Source organism: Bufo gargarizans, chromosome 5, assembly GCF_014858855.1.
Source record: "Bufo gargarizans isolate SCDJY-AF-19 chromosome 5, ASM1485885v1, whole genome shotgun sequence".
Lineage (NCBI taxonomy): Eukaryota > Metazoa > Chordata > Amphibia > Anura > Bufonidae > Bufo > Bufo gargarizans.
In genome coordinates, this window is record NC_058084.1 from 389961547 (window position 1) to 389980845 (window position 19299).

The 19299-nt window shown below is 46.7% G+C and overlaps 1 long non-coding RNA gene across 1 annotated transcript in view; it reads right to left on the reverse strand.

The window, feature by feature from the left end:
* The window catches only part of LOC122937807, a 42319-nt gene extending 23309 nt beyond the window's left edge, over positions 1 to 19010 (reverse strand). Inside the window, exons 1-2 of the long non-coding RNA XR_006389923.1 lie at positions 18934 to 19010; positions 3938 to 4117 (exon numbers count right to left, since the gene is read on the reverse strand). This is a non-coding gene — a long non-coding RNA (uncharacterized LOC122937807). The remainder of the gene's footprint in view (positions 1 to 3937; positions 4118 to 18933) is intronic.
* Between the last annotated feature and the right edge of the window lie 289 nt (positions 19011 to 19299).

The window sequence follows — 19299 nt, forward strand, 5'->3', positions numbered from 1 at the left end:
AGCGAACTCACTATCAATGAACAAACCACCAGCACCAGAGTCCACCAACGCCTGGGTCGTCACCGAGCCCCCGACCCAGGAGAGGACAACAGTAATCAGTGGTTTGTCAACAAGGGGAAACCGGGGATGAGGAGACTCCACCCAAGATCTGCCCCCGACAGGATCTCAGGTGCGAGCGTTTCCCGGACGGTTCGGGCATGCCAACCGAAAATGCCCGAGACCACAGTACATGCATCGGCCCTCGCGTCTCCGGAGTACCCTCTCCCCCTCGGACAGGCGAGCAAACCCCAGCTGCATGGGTTCACCCCCAGACAAGTCATCCCCAGGAGGCGTGGGAGGAGAGGGAGGCACGGGTGGGACAGCAAACGTAGGCGCCAATCTGTTAGAAGGCCTCCGCAGGCTCTCCTTAAAGGAAGGTCTCTCCCTGAGTCTGGTGTCAATCAAAATCAGGAAAGAAATAAGAGACTCGAGCTCCACTGGTAGGTCCTTAGCTGCAACCTCATCCTTCAAGGCATCCGAGAGACCATGAGAGAAAGCAGCGACCAGAGCCTCATTATTCCAGCCCACCTCTGCTGCCAGGGTACGAAACTCAATGGCGTATTCAGCTACGGATCGTGAACCCTGTCTGATGGACATAAGGAGCTTCGCAGCAGAGGCAGCACGAGCCGGCACATCGAATACCTTCCGAAGAGAAGCAACAAAACCGGAAAACTCGGCAACCACCGGATTGTTGTTCTCCCATAAAGGGCTGGCCCAGGCCAAGGCCTTGTCCGAGAGCAGCGAGATCAAGAAGCCCACCTTTGATCTCTCAGTAGGAAAGGCATGTGGCAGCAACTCGAAATAAATGCCCACCTGGTTAAGGAAACCTCGGCACTGAGTTGGCTCTCCCCCAAAGCGCTGTGGAAGGGGGGCAGAACCGGTCATACCCCGAAACACCGCAGGCGCAGCAACAGGTGTCGGGGTAGACTCTGGCGCAACAACCGGAGCGGCAGTAGGAGCGGGCCCAGGAGCGACAATCGACCCATCGGCAACGGAAGCTAAATGAGCCGTGCGTTCAAGCAGGGTTTGCAACGCCACAGCGAACCGACCCAACAGGTGATCCTGCTGATCAAGTCTGGCAACCAGCGTAGGTAGCGAGGATGGCCCTGTACCGTCAGAATTCATGGCTTGGTCCTAATGTCATGGAACCATGAACCAGACGTACAACAAGAGATAAGTGGAAATAAGAAGGCTTTATTGAAAATCAAGCTGTAAGGCAAAAGTCCAAACGGATGGCTAAACCGAAGCAGGGTCTTGCGAAGCCAGAGGTCAGGAACCAGAAGGGTAGTCAGACGAAGCCTGGATCAGGAACCAGCAGGGTAGTCAGACGAAGCCTGGATCAGGAACCAGCAGGGTAGTCAGACGAAGCCAGGATCAGGAACCAGAAGCAGCAGCAGTCTTAGAAGCATGTGAACACAGGAGGACCAAGCAAGGAACTGAAGCCACAGACCTCCTATATATAGGAGCTAGGCATCCAGCTCCTCCCAGTGGGAAGGAGAAGCCGCAGGGTGGGAGGCTACAAGAAACCCAGAAACCAAGATGGCCGCCAGCACATGTCAAACGAAGGAGAACAGCAAGAAGGTAAGACCATGACAATCTGTCAGTGTGAAGGTGTCGCCAATCACCCAATCAACGAGTGAAACGCTCATTCACCGGGTGATCCTGTTGTTCATGCAGGCACCCAAATTCTCGCTTCTGGGCAGCAGATCGTGCAGTCTAAACAGTGATCTGCTGCCCATAAACAGTGCAGCTGTATGAGGACAAGCTACTGCAATAGTGATAGCGATCTCTCATTCTCATACTGTGGAGGTGATTGTTGCATGTAAATGCACAGTCTCCTCCGCTGAACGAGTAGCTAATTGATGGGAAGGAACGTTTCCTTCCCGACACGGCTGCTGCACGGTGCGTGTAAATGCGCCTTTACTGACTGATTAACAAACACAGTACCATCTACTTCACATAGCAGTTGTTGCAAAGACTGGGCTTTTTAATTTGAATGCCATTGACTGCCAGTGGCTTTTCACAAATCTACAGCAAAGTCTGCGTCTGATCTTGCAGATTTTTTTGTGGATTTTACGATATACATTACATAAGATTAAGGGGGTCGCTGTCTTAATAAACCCTATATCTGGTGGTCGCGGCGGCCTCTACATAACTTTGGCGCATCCAGCGCTAGTCTAAGGCCTCTGCAAACAGCGGATCCGCAAAAAACGAAAGCCACCCGTGTGCCTTCCGCAATTTGCAGAACGGAACAGGCGGCCCATTGTAGAAATGCTAGAATAGGACATGCTATTTTTTTTGCGGGGCCACGGAATGGTGCAATGGATGTGGACTGCACACGGAGTGCTGTCCACATCTTTTGCGGCCCCATTGAAGTGAATGGGTCCGCACCCGAGCTGCAAAAACGGCGGCTGGGATGCGGACAAAAACAACGGCCGTGTGCATGAGGCCTACATGTAAGGCAGTTTCCTAGTGTGACCTGGCATGAGTGGGGAAAAGTTGCATATTGTGGTGCAAATAATATAGGCATATTTCTGGATAACAAAAGACTCCCTAAATCTGTGTTGAAAATCTACAGAGAGAATTGACATCCTGTGGATTGAAATCCTCACCACGGGTCAATTTACACACAAATATTTTTAAAAATTTAATCTACTTTGCTACTACTGTAATATGGAAATCTGCAAGTCGGGATGGAAAGTCTGCAGCCTTTCTGTTGTGAGTGAAGGTAGCCTGAGGGTACGTCTACATGGCCGAGAATAGCTGCAGATTTTCTCTCTGGATCAGCAGAAGAAAAATCCACTGAGGAATACAGTGGCAGCAGAGTGGCTGAGATTTGGATTTCTGTATGGATAGTGACCTACCGAGCAGCATGTTAAGTTCTGCTGTGGATTTTAAACATGTATTCCACCCTTTTAATGTGGAGGGTTGAAATCCACAGCAAAATCTGCCTGTGTAAGGGCTCTTTCACATCTGCGTTATTGTCTTCCGGCATAGAGTTCCGTCGTCGGGGCTCTATGCCGGAAGAATACTGATCAGGATTATCCTAATGCATTCTGAATGGACAGTCCGTCCTTCAGGATGCATCAGGATGTCTTCCGTTCCGGAACGGAACGTTTTTTGGCCGCAGCAAATAGCGCAGCATGCTGCGCTTTTTGCTCCGGCCAAAAATCCGGAATACTTGCCGCAAGGCCGGATCCGGAATGAATGCCCATTGAAAGGCATTGATCCGGATCCGGCCTTAAGCTAAACGTCGTTTCGGCGCATTGCCGGATGCGACGTTTAGCTTTTTCTCAATGGTTACCATGGCTGCCGGGACGCTAAAGTCCTGGCAGCCATGGTAAAGTGCAGTGGGGAGCGGGGAGCAGTATACTTACCATCCGTGCGGTTCCCGGGGCGCTCCAGAGTGACGTCAGGGCGCCCCAGGCGCATGGATGACGTGATCGCATGGATCACATGATCCATGCTCATGGGGCGCTCTGACGTCACTCTGGAGTGCCCCGGGAGCCGCACAGACTGTAAGTATGCTGCTCCCCCGCTCCCCACTACTACTATGGCAACCAGGACTTTAATAGCGTCCTGGGTGCCATAGTAACACTGAAAGCATTTTGAAGACGGATCCGTCTTCAAATGCTTTCAGTACACTTGCGTTTTTCCGGATCCGGCGTGTAATTCCGGCAAGTGGATTACACGCCGGATCCGGACAACGCAAGTGTGAAAGAGGCCTTATATGCAGATCTTGCTGCAAATTCAGTGATTTCCTCCACTGGACTTATGACGGACATATCTGCAGAGGTTGGATCCAACTGAATTGTAGAAACCAATAATTTGTTGAAAGATTTGATGAAGTTTCTAGGCGATTAATTTTCTTACGTTATAGGACATATGTTTTACATACCAGATACAAAGAATATGGTTTCAATTGCGTTGTCTGGCAGGTTTTGAAACAGCAAGAGAAGGTAACACATGTTGAAGAACATTGCAGGGTGTTTTATTTCCGCTGCTTTCAATGAAGTGATGGTATAAATTGACATTCTTCAAATTCCATCAGGAAAATGTCAAATCATGTATTACTTTACTGCAGAGAAATGGAAGGAAAACAGTCACTTCACTTAGACTTCTGCCCTGGGCATGTTTTCCCTGCTATACTGTCCTAGTCTATTGTATGGTCAAAGCTTCCATGGCTGTTGTCTTCAGACTATAGCAGATGTGTTCCGCACCTCAGGGCAACCTTTCAAAGTGAGAGTGTATTTGTGTGAAAGTGACTGATGTGAAAACTCTACAGCTTTCCACTATTCTCCAGTCAATAACGATCAAAAGTGATAGTAATGTAGAGGCTCTTGGCGAAGATACTTCCACATGACATTCCATTTTTTTTATGTTTTTACTCTGTAATAATACATGTCTAAAAGGAACATTTGACAAAAATGGTAGATGACAATACAATTTGCTCCTCTGGCAATTTTACACAAGACTCTATGCCCTAGTAACCCAAATTTTCTTGTTTGCAAACATAGTCAAGCTGAAGAAAAACTTTCTGACAATGAGCTGTTCAATTATTTTAATCATATGTAACTAATATATATATATATATATATATATATACACACACCTCTCTCTCTCTCTCTCTATCTCTCTCTATATATATACAGTCCTGATCAAAAGTTTAAGACCACTTGAAAAATGGCCAAAAATCATATTTTACATTGTTGGATCTTAACAAGGTTGAGCTTCGAAATGCAACATAAAGAAATGGGAGTGAGACAAAACATTTTTTGAGCATTCAATTAATTGAAAATAACGAATAATCTGAAACAGGCTATTTTTCAGCTGATTCTCTCACAGCACGCCATCGCTGCTGAGGTGGAACACAGTAAGACAGTCTTTTGGAATTTCTTAAATGATCCTGAGGGTATGGAACAAAAAAGTCAAGTGGAAGACCTAAAGAAATTTCATCAGCACTGAGCCGGAGGATCCAATTTGCTGTCCGTCAAGACACTGGACGATCCTCGACCCAAATTAAGGCCCTTACTGGTGCTGACTGCAGCCCCATAACCATCAGACGGCATCTGAGACTGAAGGGCTTCAAAAACAAAAAACTTCTTCAAAGACCTTGTCTCCTTGAACACCACAGAACTGCTCGTTTGGACTTTGCAAGAGTGGAACAATGGAGCTTCAGGAAGTGCAGGGGCGTCAAACGTCCGCTGGCTATGTCCAGATGTTGCAGAGAGCATTCCTCATGACTGAGGGCCCTCGTCTGTGTGGTAACGACTGGGTTTTTCAACAGGACAACGCTACAGTGCACAATGCCTGCAGGACAAGGGACTTCTTCCAGCAGAATAAGATCACTCTTTTGGTCCATCCTGCATGTTCCCCTGATCTAAATCCAATTGAGAACCTTTGGGGATGGATGGCAAGGGAAGTTTACAAAAATGGACAACAGTTCCAGACAGTAGATGGCCTTCGTGCGACCGACTTCACCACTTGGAGAAATGTTCCCACTCACCTCATGGAAACGCTTGCATCAAGCATGCCGAAACGAATTTTTGAAGTGATAAACAATAACAGCGGAGCTACTCATTACTGAGTTCATGTTTGGAAGTTGGATTTCTGTTTTGGGGGGGTTTAGTTTTTTTTGGGAGGTGTGGTCCTAAACTTTTCATCAGCTGAAAAACTGCCTGTTTCAGTTTATTCGTGGTTTTAATTAAATTGAAAGCTCAAAAAATGTTTTGTCTCACTCCCATTTCTTCTTGTTGCATGTTGAAGCTCTACTTAGAAACTTGTTAAGATCCAGCCATGCTAAATATGATTTTTTGCCATTTTTCAAGTGGTCTTAAATAGAGTTGAGCGAACACCTGGATGTTCGGGTTCGAGAAGTTCGGCCGAACATCCCGGAAATGTTCGGGTTCGGGATCCGAACCCGATCCGAACTTCGTCCCGAACCCGAACCCCATTGAAGTCAATGGGGACCCGAACTTTTCGGCACTAAAAAGGCTGTAAAACAGCCCAGGAAAGAGCTAGAGGGCTGCAAAAGGCAGCAACATGTAGGTAAATCCCCTGCAAACAAATGTGGATAGGGAAATGAATTAAAATAAAAATTAAATAAATAAAAATTAACCAAAATCAATTGGAGAGAGGTTCCATAGCAGAGAATCTGGCTTCCCGTCACCCACCACTGGAACAGTCCATTCTCAGATATTTAGGCCCCGGCACCCAGGCAGAGGAGAGAGGTCCCGTAACAGAGAATCTGTCTTCATGTCAGCAGAGAATTAGTCTGCATGTCATAGCAGAGAATGAGGCTTCACGTCAGCCACCACTGCAACAGTCCATTGGCATATATTTAGGCCCAGCACCCAGGCAGAGGAGGGAGGTCCCGTAACAGAGAATCTGTCTTCATGTCAGCAGAGAATTAGTCTGCATGTCATAGCAGAGAATGAGGCTTCACGTCAGCCACCACTGCAACAGTCCATTGGCATATATTTAGGCCCAGCACACACACAGGCAGAGGAGAGAGGTCCCGTAACAGAGAATCTGGCTTCATGTCAGCAGAGAATCAGTCTGCATGTCATAGCAGAGAATGAGGCTTCACGTCAGCCACCACTGCAACAGTCCATTGGCATATATTTAGGCCCAGCACACACACAGGCAGAGGAGAGAGGTCCCGTAACAGAGGATCTGGCTTCATGTCAGCAGAGAATCAGTCTGCATGTCATAGCAGAGAATCAGGCTTCACGTCAGCCACCACTGCAACAGTCCATTGTCATAAATTTAGGCCCAGCACCCAGGCAGAGGAGAGAGGTCCCGTAACAGACAATCTGGCTTCATGTCAGCAGAGAATTAGTCTGCATGTCATAGCAGAGAATCAGGCTTCACGTCAGCCACCACTGCAACAGTCCATTGGCATATATTTAGGCCTAGCACACAGGCAGAGGAGAGAGGTCCCGTAACAGACAATCTGGCTTCATGTCAGCAGAGAATCAGTCTGCATGTCATAGCAGAGAATGAGGCTTCACGTCACCCACCACTGCAACAGTCCATTGGCATATATTTAGGCCTAGCACACAGGCAGAGCAAAGAGGTCCCGTAACAGACAATCTGGCTTCATGACAGCAGAGAATCAGTCTGCATGTCATAGCAGAGAATGAGGCTTCACGTCACCCACCACTGCAACAGTCCATTGGCATATATTTAGGCCTAGCACACAGGCAGAGCAGAGAGGTCCCGTAACAGACGATCTGGCTTCATGTCAGCAGAGAATCAGTCTGCATGTCATAGCAGAGAATGAGGCTTCACGTCAGCCACCACTGCAACAGTCCATTGGCATATATTTAGGCCCAGCACCCAGGCAGAGGAGGGAGGTCCCGTAACAGAGAATCTGTCTTCATGTCAGCAGAGAATTAGTCTGCATGTCATAGCAGAGAATGAGGCTTCACGTCAGCCACCACTGCAACAGTCCATTGGCATATATTTAGGCCCAGCACACACACAGGCAGAGGAGAGAGGTCCCGTAACAGACAATCTGGCTTCATGTCAGCAGAGAATTAGTCTGCATGTCATAGCAGAGAATGAGGCTTCACGTCAGCCACCACTGCAACAGTCCATTGGCATATATTTAGGCCCAGCACACACACAGGCAGAGGAGAGAGGTCCCGTAACAGAGAATCTGTCTTCATGTCAGCAGAGAATTAGTCTGCATGTCATAGCAGAGAATCAGGCTTCACGTCACCCACCACTGCAACAGTCCATTGGCATATATTTAGGCCCAGCACCCAGGCAGAGGAGGGAGGTCCCGTAACAGAGAATCTGTCTTCATGTCAGCAGAGAATTAGTCTGCATGTCATAGCAGAGAATGAGGCTTCACGTCAGCCACCACTGCAACAGTCCATTGGCATATATTTAGGCCCAGCACACACACAGGCAGAGGAGAGAGGTCCCGTAACAGAGAATCTGTCTTCATGTCAGCAGAGAATTAGTCTGCATGTCATAGCAGAGAATGAGGCTTCACGTCAGCCACCACTGCAACAGTCCATTGGCATATATTTAGGCCCAGCACACACACAGGCAGAGGAGAGAGGTCCCGTAACAGACAATCTGGCTTCATGTCAGCAGAGAATTAGTCTGCATGTCATAGCAGAGAATGAGGCTTCACGTCACCCACCACTGCAACAGTCCATTGGCATATATTTAGGCCCAGCACCCAGGCAGAGGAGGGAGGTCCCGTAACAGAGAATCTGTCTTCATGTCAGCAGAGAATTAGTCTGCATGTCATAGCAGAGAATGAGGCTTCACGTCAGCCACCACTGCAACAGTCCATTGGCATATATTTAGGCCCAGCACACACACAGGCAGAGGAGAGAGGTCCCGTAACAGAGGATCTGGCTTCATGTCAGCAGAGAATCAGTCTGCATGTCATAGCAGAGAATCAGGCTTCACGTCAGCCACCACTGCAACAGTCCATTGTCATAAATTTAGGCCCAGCACCCAGGCAGAGGAGAGAGGTCCCGTAACAGAGAATCTGGCTTCATGTCAGCAGAGAATCAGTCTTCATATCATAGCAGAGAATCAGGCTTCACGTCACCCACCACTGTAAGAGTCAATTTTCATAAATTTAGGCCCAGAACCCAGGCAGAGGAGAAAGGTCCCGTAACAGACAATCTGGCTTCATGTCAGCAGAGAATCAGTCTTCATATCATAGCAGAGAATCAGGCTTCACGTCACCCACCACTGTAAGAGTCAATTTTCATAAATTTAGGCCCAGAACCCAGGCAGAGGAGAAAGGTCCCGTAACAGACAATCTGGCTTCATGTCAGCAGAGAATCAGTCTTCATATCATAGCAGAGAATCAGGCTTCACGTCACCCACCACTGCAACAGTCCATTGGCATATATTTAGGCCTAGCACACAGGCAGAGCAGAGAGGTCCCGTAACAGACAATCTGGCTTCATGACAGCAGAGAATCAGTCTGCATGTCATAGCAGAGAATCAGGCTTCACGTCAGCCACCACTGCAACAGTCCATTGTCATAAATTTAGGCCCAGCACCCAGGCAGAGGAGAGAGGTCCCGTAACAGACAATCTGGCTTCATGTCAGCAGAGAATTAGTCTGCATGTCATAGCAGAGAATCAGGCTTCATGTCAGCCACCACTGCAACAGTCCATTGGCATATATTTAGGCCTAGCACACAGGCAGAGGAGAGGTTCATTCAACTTTGGGTAGCATCGCAATATAATGGTAAAATGAAAATAAAAATAGGATTGAATGAGGAAGTGCCCTGGAGTCCAATAATATATGGTTATGGGGAGGTAGTTAATGTCTAATCTGGACAAGGGACGGACAGGTCCTGTGGGATCCATGCCTGGTTCATTTTTATGAACGTCAGCTTGTCCACATTGGCTGTAGACAGGCGGCTGCGTTTGTCTGTAATGACGCCCCCTGCCGTGCTGAATACACGTTCAGACAAAACGCTGGCTGCCGGGCAGGCCAGCACCTCCAAGGCATAAAAGGCTAGCTCTGGCCACGTGGACAATTTAGAGACCCAGAAGTTGAATGGGGCCGAACCATCAGTCAGTACGTGGAGGGGTGTGCACACGTACTGTTCCACCATGTTAGTGAAATGTTGCCTCCTGCTAACACGTTGCGTATCAGGTGGTGGTGCAGTTAGCTGTGGCGTGTTGACAAAAGTTTTCCACATCTCTGCCATGCTAACCCTGCCCTCAGAGGAGCTGGCCGTGACACAGCTGCCTTGGCGACCTCTTGCTCCTCCTCTGCCTTGGCCTTGGGCTTCCACTTGTTCCCCTGTGACATTTGGGAATGCTCTCAGTAGCGCGTCTACCAACGTGCGCTTGTACTCGCGCATCTTCCTATCACGCTCCAGTGCAGGAAGTAAGGTGGGCACATTGTCTTTGTAGCGTGGATCCAGCAGGGTGGCAACCCAGTAGTCCGCACAGGTTAAAATGTGGGCAACTCTGCTGTCGTTGCGCAGGCACTGCAGCATGTAGTCGCTCATGTGTGCCAGGCTGCCCAGGGATAAGGACAAGCTGTCCTCTGTGGGAGGCGTATCGTCATCGTCCTGCCTTTCCCCCCAGCCACGCACCAGTGATGGACCCGAGCTGCGTTGGGTGCCACCCCGCTGTGACCATGCTTCATCCTCATCCTCCTCCACCTCCTCCTCATCCTCGTCCTCCTCGTCCTCCAGTAGTGGGCCCTGGCTGGCCACATTTGTACCTGGCCTCTGCTGTTGCCAAAAACCTCCCTCTGAGTCACTTCGAAGAGACTGGCCTGAAAGTGCTAAAAATGACCCCTCTTCCTCCTCCTCCTCCTCCTCCTCCTGGGCCACCTCCTCTTCCATCATCGCCCTAAGTGTTTTCTCAAGGAGACATAGAAGTGGTATTGTAACGCTGATAACGGTGTCATCGCCACTGGCCATGTTGGTGGAGTACTCGAAACAGCGCAACAGGGCACACAGGTCTCGCATGGAGGCCCAGTCATTGGTGGTGAAGTGGTGCTGTTCTGTAGTGCGACTGACCCGTGCGTGCTGCAGCTGAAACTCCACTATGGCCTGCTGCTGCTCGCACAGTCTGTCCAGCATGTGCAAGGTGGAGTTCCACCTGGTGGGCACGTCGCATATGAGGCGGTGAGCGGGAAGGCCGAAGTTACGCTGTAGCGCAGACAGGCGAGCAGCAGCAGGATGTGAACGCCGGAAGCGCGAACAGACGGCCCGCACTTTATGCAGCAGCTCTGACATGTCGGGGTAGTTGTGAATGAACTTCTGCACCACCAAATTCAGCACATGCGCCAAGCAAGGGATGTGCGTCAAATTGGCTAGTCCCAGAGCTGCAACGAGATTTCGCCCATTATCACACACCACCAGGCCGGGCTTGAGGCTCACCGGCAGCAACCACTCGTCGGTCTGTTGTTCTATACCCCGCCACAACTCCTGTGCGGTGTGGGGCCTGTCCCCCAAACATATGAGTTTCAGAATGGCCTGCTGACGTTTACCCCGGGCTGTGCTGAAGTTGGTGGTGAAGGTGTGTGGCTGACTGGATGAGCAGGTGGAAGAAGAGGAGGAGGAAGCCGAGAAGGAGGAGGTGGCAACAGGAGGCAAAGAATGTTGCCCTGCGATCCTTGGCGGCGGAAGGACGTGCGCCAAACAGCTCTCCGCCTGGGGCCCAGCTGCCACTACATTTACCCAGTGTGCAGTTAGGGAGATATAGCGTCCCTGGCCGTGCTTACTGGTCCACGTATCTGTGGTTAGGTGGACCTTGCCACAGATGGCGTTGCGCAGTGCACACTTGATTTTATCGGATACTTGGTTGTGCAGGGAAGGCACGGCTCTCTTGGAGAAGTAGTGCCGGCTGGGAACAACATACTGTGGGACAGCAAGCGACATGAGCTGTTTGAAGCTGTCTGTGTCCACCAGCCTAAATGACAGCATTTCATAGGCCAGTAGTTTAGAAATGCTGGCATTCAGGGCCAGGGATCGAGGGTGGCTAGGTGGGAATTTACGCTTTCTATCAAATGTTTGTGAGATGGAGAGCTGAACGCTGGCGTGTGACATGGTTGAGACGCTTGGTGACGGAGGTGGTGGTGGTGGTGTTGGTGGTACATCCCCTGTTTGCTGGGCGGCAGGTGCCAACGTTCCTCCAGAGGCGGAGGAAGAGGCCGAGGCGGCAGCAGCAGAATAGGCCGAGGCGGCAGCAGCAGAAGAGGTAGCAGGGGGAGCCTGAGTGACTTCCTTGGTTTTAAGGTGTTTACTCCACTGCAGTTCATGCTTTGCATGCAGGTGCCTGGTCATGCAGGTTGTGCTCAGGTTCAGAACGTTAATGCCTCGCTTCAGGCTCTGATGGCACAGCGTGCAAACCACTCGGGTCTTGTCGTCAGCACATTGTTTGAAGAAGTGCCATGCCAGGGAACTCCTTGAAGCTGCCTTTGGGGTGCTCGGTCCCAGATGGCGGCGGTCAGTAGCAGGCGGAGTCTCTTGGCGGCGGGTGTTCTGCTTTTGCCCACTGCTCCCTCTTTTGCTACGCTGTTGGCTCGGTCTCACCACTGCCTCTTCCTCCGAACTGTGAAAGTCAGTGGCACGACCTTCATTCCATGTGGGGTCTAGGACCTCATCGTCCCCTGCATCGTCTTCCACCCAGTCTTGATCCCTGACCTCCTGTTCAGTCTGCACACTGCAGAAAGACGCAGCAGTTGGCACCTGTGTTTCGTCATCATCAGAGACATGCTGAGGTGGTATTCCCATGTCCTCATCATCAGGAAACATAAGTGGTTGTGCGTCAGTGCATTCTATGTCTTTCACCGCTGGGGAAGGGCTAGGTGGATGCCCTTGGGAAACCCTGCCAGCGGAGTCTTCAAACAGCATAAGAGACTGCTGCATAACTTGAGGCTGAGACAGTTTCCCTGGTATGCATGGGGGTGATGTGACAGACTGATGGGGTTGGTTTTCAGGCGCCATCTGTGCGCTTTCTGCAGAAGACTGGGTGGGAGATAATGTGAACGTGCTGGATCCACTGTCGGCCACCCAATTGACTAATGCCTGTACCTGCTCAGGCCTTACCATCCTTAGAACGGCATTGGGCCCCACCATATATCGCTGTAAATTCTGGCGGCTACTGGGACCTGAGGTAGTTGGTACACTAGGACGTGTGGATGTGGCAGAACGGCCACGTCCTCTCCCAGCACCAGAGGGTCCACTAACACCACCACGACCATGTCCACGTCCGCGTCCCTTACTAGATGTTTTTCTCATTGTTATGGTTCACCACAACAACAAATATATTATTTGGCCCAATGTATTGTATTCAAATTCAGCGGGATATAAATTTGAGGCCTAGTATTTAGGCGCTGGGTGACCGGTATGGATTTAGTGACAGAATTAGACTTGGAAATGCACAGAAGCGTGTGTGTGAAGTTATTCTGAATGACCCTATGTGCACCTTCAATATGATCTACCCTTTTAGGGATAGATTTCAAATAGCTCTGATATAGCAGAAACGACTAAATTATGAAATTGCTAAATTGGGAATTGTATTTCAACCCAGAACAAAAAATGTGCTTTGACGGACACTAAATAACTTTCCCAGCCACAACAGGACAGCGGTAACGAGAGATTTAGCGGGATATAAATTTGAGGCCTAGTATTTAGGCGCTGGGTGACAGGTATGGGTTTAGTGACAGAATTAGATTTGGAAATGCACAGTAGCGGGTGTGTGAAGTTATTCTGAATGACCCTATGTGCACCTTGAATATTATATACCCTTTTAGGGATAGATTTCAAATAGCTCTGATATAGCAGAAACCACTAAATTATGAAATTGCTAAATTGGGAATTGTATTTCAACCCAGAACAAGAAATGTGCTTGAACGGACACTAAATAACTCGCCCAGCTACAGCACTAAGGACAGATTTAGCGGGATATAAATTTGAGGCCTAGTATTTAGGCGCTGCGTGACAGGTATGGGTTTAGTGCCAGAATTAGACTTGGAAATACACAGTAGCGGGTGTGTGTGAAGTTATTCTGAATGACCCAATGTGCACCTTGAATATTATATACCCTTTTAGGGATAGATTTCAAATAGCTCTGATATAGCAGAAACCACTAAATTATGAAATTGCTAAATTGGGAATTGTATTTCAACCCAGAACAAGAAATGTGCTTGAACGGACACTAAATAACTCGCCCAGCTACAGCACTAAGGACAGATTTAGCGGGATATAAATTTGAGGCCTAGTATTTAGGCGCTGGGTGACAGGTATGGGTTTAGTGCCAGAATTAGACTTGGAAATACACAGTAGCGGGTGTGTGTGAAGTTATTCTGAATGACCCAATGTGCACCTTGAATATTATATACCCTTTTAGGGATAGATTTCAAATAGCTCTGATATAGCAGAAACCACTAAATTATGAAATTGCTAAATTGGGAATTGTATTTCAACCCAGAACAAGAAATGTGCTTGAACGGACACTAAATAACTCGCCCAGCTACAGCACTAAGGACAGATTTAGCGGGATATAAATTTGAGGCCTAGTATTTAGGCGCTGGGTGACAGGTATGGGTTTAGTGCCAGAATTAGACTTGGAAATACACAGTAGCGGGTGTGTGTGAAGTTATTCTGAATGACCCAATGTGCACCTTGAATATTATATACCCTTTTAGGGATAGATTTCAAATAGCTCTGATATAGCAGAAACCACTAAATTATGAAATTGCTAAATTGGGAATTGTATTTCAACCCAGAACAAGAAATGTGCTTGAACGGACACTAAATAACTCGCCCAGCTACAGCACTAAGGACAGATTTAGCGGGATATAAATTTGAGACCTAGTATTTAGGCGCTGGGTGACAGGTATGGGTTTAGTGCCAGAATTAGACTTGGAAATACACAGTAGCGGGTGTGTGTGAAGTTATTCTGAATGACCCAATGTGCACCTTGAATATTATTTACCCTTTTAGGGATAGATTTCAAATAGCTCTGATATAGCAGAAACCACTAAATTATGAAATTGCTAAATTGGGAATTGTATTTCAACCCAGAACAAGAAATGTGCTTGAACGGACACTAAATAACTCGCCCAGCTACAGCACTAAGGACAGATTTAGCGGGATATAAATTTGAGGCCTAGTATTTAGGCGCTGCGTGACAGGTATGGGTTTAGTGACAGAATTAGACTTGGAAATACACAGTAGCGGGTGTGTGTGAAGTTATTCTGAATGACCCAATGTGCACCTTGAATATTATATACCCTTTTAGGGATAGATTTCAAATAGCTCTGATATAGCAGAAACCACTAAATTATGAAATTGCTAAATTGGGAATTGTATTTCAACCCAGAACAAGAAATGTGCTTGAACGGACACTAAATAACTCGCCCAGCTACAGCACTAAGGACAGATTTAGCGGGATATAAATTTGAGGCCTAGTATTTAGGCGCTGGGTGACAGGTATGGGTTTAGTGCCAGAATTAGACTTGGAAATACACAGTAGCGGGTGTGTGTGAAGTTATTCTGAATGACCCAATGTGCACCTTGAATATTATATACCCTTTTAGGGATAGATTTCAAATAGCTCTGATATAGCAGAAACCACTAAATTATGAAATTGCTAAATTGGGAATTGTATTTCAACCCAGAACAAGAAATGTGCTTGAACGGACACTAAATAACTCGCCCAGCTACAGCACTAAGGACAGATTTAGCGGGATATAAATTTGAGACCTAGTATTTAGGCGCTGCGTGACAGGTATGGGTTTAGTGCCAGAATTAGACTTGGAAATACACAGTAGCGGGTGTGTGTGAAGTTATTCTGAATGACCCAATGTGCACCTTGAATATTATTTACCCTTTTAGGGATAGATTTCAAATAGCTCTGATATAGCAGAAACCACTAAATTATGAAATTGCTAAATTGGGAATTGTATTTCAACCCAGAACAAGAAATGTGCTTGAACGGACACTAAATAACTCGCCCAGCTACAGCACTAAGGACAGATTTAGCGGGATATAAATTTGAGGCCTAGTATTTAGGCGCTGCGTGACAGGTATGGGTTTAGTGACAGAATTAGACTTGGAAATACACAGTAGCGGGTGTGTGTGAAGTTATTCTGAATGACCCAATGTGCACCTTGAATATTATATACCCTTTTAGGGATAGATTTCAAATAGCTCTGATATAGCAGAAACCACTAAATTATGAAATTGCTAAATTGGGAATTGTATTTCAACCCAGAACAAGAAATGTGCTTGAACGGACACTAAATAACTCGCCCAGCTACAGCACTAAGGACAGATTTAGCGGGATATAAATTTGAGGCCTAGTATTTAGGCGCTGCGTGACAGGTATGGGTTTAGTGCCAGAATTAGACTTGGAAATACACAGTAGCGGGTGTGTGTGAAGTTATTCTGAATGACCCAATGTGCACCTTGAATATTATATACCCTTTTAGGGATAGATTTCAAATAGCTCTGATATAGCAGAAACCACTAAATTATGAAATTGCTAAATTGGGAATTGTATTTCAACCCAGAACAAGAAATGTGCTTGAACGGACACTAAATAACTCGCCCAGCTACAGCACTAAGGACAGATTTAGCGGGATATAAATTTGAGGCCTAGTATTTAGGCGCTGGGTGACAGGTATGGGTTTAGTGCCAGAATTAGACTTGGAAATACACAGTAGCGGGTGTGTGTGAAGTTATTCTGAATGACCCAATGTGCACCTTGAATATTATATACCCTTTTAGGGATAGATTTCAAATAGCTCTGATATAGCAGAAACCACTAAATTATGAAATTGCTAAATTGGGAATTGTATTTCAACCCAGAACAAGAAATGTGCTTGAACGGACACTAAATAACTCGCCCAGCTACAGCACTAAGGACAGATTTAGCGGGATATAAATTTGAGGCCTAGTATTTAGGCGCTGGGTGACAGGTATGGGTTTAGTGCCAGAATTAGACTTGGAAATACACAGTAGCGGGTGTGTGTGAAGTTATTCTGAATGACCCAATGTGCACCTTGAATATTATATACCCTTTTAGGGATAGATTTCAAATAGCTCTGATATAGCAGAAACCACTAAATTATGAAATTGCTAAATTGGGAATTGTATTTCAACCCAGAACAAGAAATGTGCTTGAACGGACACTAAATAACTCGCCCAGCTACAGCACTAGGGACAGATTTAGCGGGATATAAATTTGAGGCCTAGTATTTAGGCGCTGGGTGACAGGTATGGGTTTAGTGCCAGAATTAGACTTGGAAATACACAGTAGCGGGTGTGTGTGAAGTTATTCTGAATGACCCAATGTGCACCTTGAATATTATATACCCTTTTAGGGATAGATTTCAAATAGCTCTGATATAGCAGAAACCACTAAATTATGAAATTGCTAAATTGGGAATTGTATTTCAACCCAGAACAAGAAATGTGCTTGAACGGACACTAAATAACTCGCCCAGCTACAGCACTAGGGACAGATTTAGCGGGATATAAATTTGAGGCCTAGTATTTAGGCGCTGGGTGACAGGTATGGGTTTAGTGCCAGAATTAGACTTGGAAATACACAGTAGCGGGTGTGTGTGAAGTTATTCTGAATGACCCAATGTGCACCTTGAATATTATATACCCTTTTAGGGATAGATTTCAAATAGCTCTGATATAGCAGAAACCACTAAATTATGAAATTGCTAAATTGGGAATTGTATTTCAACCCAGAACAAGAAATGTGCTTGAACGGACACTAAATAACTCGCCCAGCTACAGCACTAGGGACAGATTTAGCTGGATATAAATTTGAGGCCTAGTATTTAGGCGCTGCGTGACAGGTATGGGTTTAGTGACAGAATTAGACTTGGAAATACACAGTAGCGGGTGTGTGTGAAGTTATTCTGAATGACCCAATGTGCACCTTGAATATTATATACCCTTTTAGGGATAGATTTCAAATAGCTCTGATATAGCAGAAACCACTAAATTATGAAATTGCTAAATTGGGAATTGTATTTCAACCCAGAACAAGAAATGTGCTTGAACGGACACTAAATAACTCGCCCAGCTACAGCACTAGGGACAGATTTAGCTGGATATAAATTTGAGGCCTAGTATTTAGGCGCTGGGTGACCGGTATGGATTTAGTGACAGAATTAGACTGGGATATGGCCAAAAAATAAACAGACTATTGCTGGTTAAATGCACTTGGTGTGACAGCTTCACCCTGATGTAGGCTTTAGCCAAAAAACAACCACACCATTGAGGGTTAAATGCACTTGGTGACAGGCGCAGCTTGCCCCTGATTTAGTATATGGCCAAAAAATGAACAGACTATTGCTGGTTAAATGCACTTGGTGTGACAGCTTCACCCTGATGTAGGCTTTAGCCAAAAAACAACCACACCATTGAGGGTGTAATGCACTTGGTGACAGGCGCAGCTTGCCCCTGATTTTGTATATGGCCAAAAAATGAACAGACTATTGCTGGTTAAATGCACTTGGTGTGACAGCTTCACCCTGATGTAGGCTTTAGCCAAAAAACAACCACACCATTGAGGGTTAAATGCACTTGGTCGCAGCTTGTGCTGGCGCACCACAAGACACAAAATGGCCGCCGATCACCCCAGAAAAATGTGACTGACAAACGGTCTGTGCAGCCTAAAAACAGTGAGCAATTGAGGATCAGCAGCTCAATGATCCACAGCTGCAGATCGATCAGTTAATCAAGTCCTTTGGAGGAGTTAATCTGCCTAATCTCGCCCTACTGTCGCAGCCGCAACCTCTCCCTACGCTAATCAGAGCAGAGTGACGGGCGGCGCTATGTGACTCCAGCTTAAATAGAGGCTGGGTCACATGGTGCTCTGGCCAATCACAGCCATGCCAATAGTAGGCATGGCTGTGATGGCCTCTTGGGGCAAGTAGTATGACGCTTGTTGATTGGCTGCTTTGCAGCCTTTCAAAAAGCGCCAAGAAAGCGTCACAAAAGCGCGAAGAAAGCGACGAACACCGAACCCGAACCCGGACTTTTACGAAAATGTCCGGGTTCGGGTCCGTGTCACGGACACCCCAAAATTCGGTACGAACCCGAACTATACAGTTCGAGTTCGCTCATCCCTAGTCTTAAACTTTTGATCATGACTGTATATATATATATATATATATATATACACACACACACATACACTGAAATGTACAAGTTTTGTCATTTAGGCTTATTAGGTGGTATATTATGATACATATTTATATACTAATAATATACTGCATTTACTATTGAAATGAGCCAATGAAGCCATCAACTTAACTATTTTTGGGTGAAATTCAAGATTCTCTATTCTCCATTTTTGATAAACAGGTAATAGCGGCCAGATTTATCCATCATAAACAATACGATTTGCTTACTTGTTGGCTGTTTCGTTCCTGTAGTCAAATTCTCATCTCACCTAGAGAGTCCTATAATACCAAAATGTAAGGCTGTGCTCACGCCGGGGTCATAGTCTAAAGATCTCATTGACATAGATAACGGGGTCCATCAGGTTACTTGCAGGATTCTGGGATTTTTTTATGGCAAGAATACAGCTGCAGACTGTGCTAATCTTGTTTTCACAAATATCAGGCAAAAATACAACAGAACCGAACGGTAAGGCAGTAGTTAATCATTTATATTATGATGGCGATAGATCTGATAACTTTATTGATATTCACACATTTTTTTAAAAAATCTTAGAGAAAATCACAGTTTAAGGCTACATGCACACGACCGTAGTT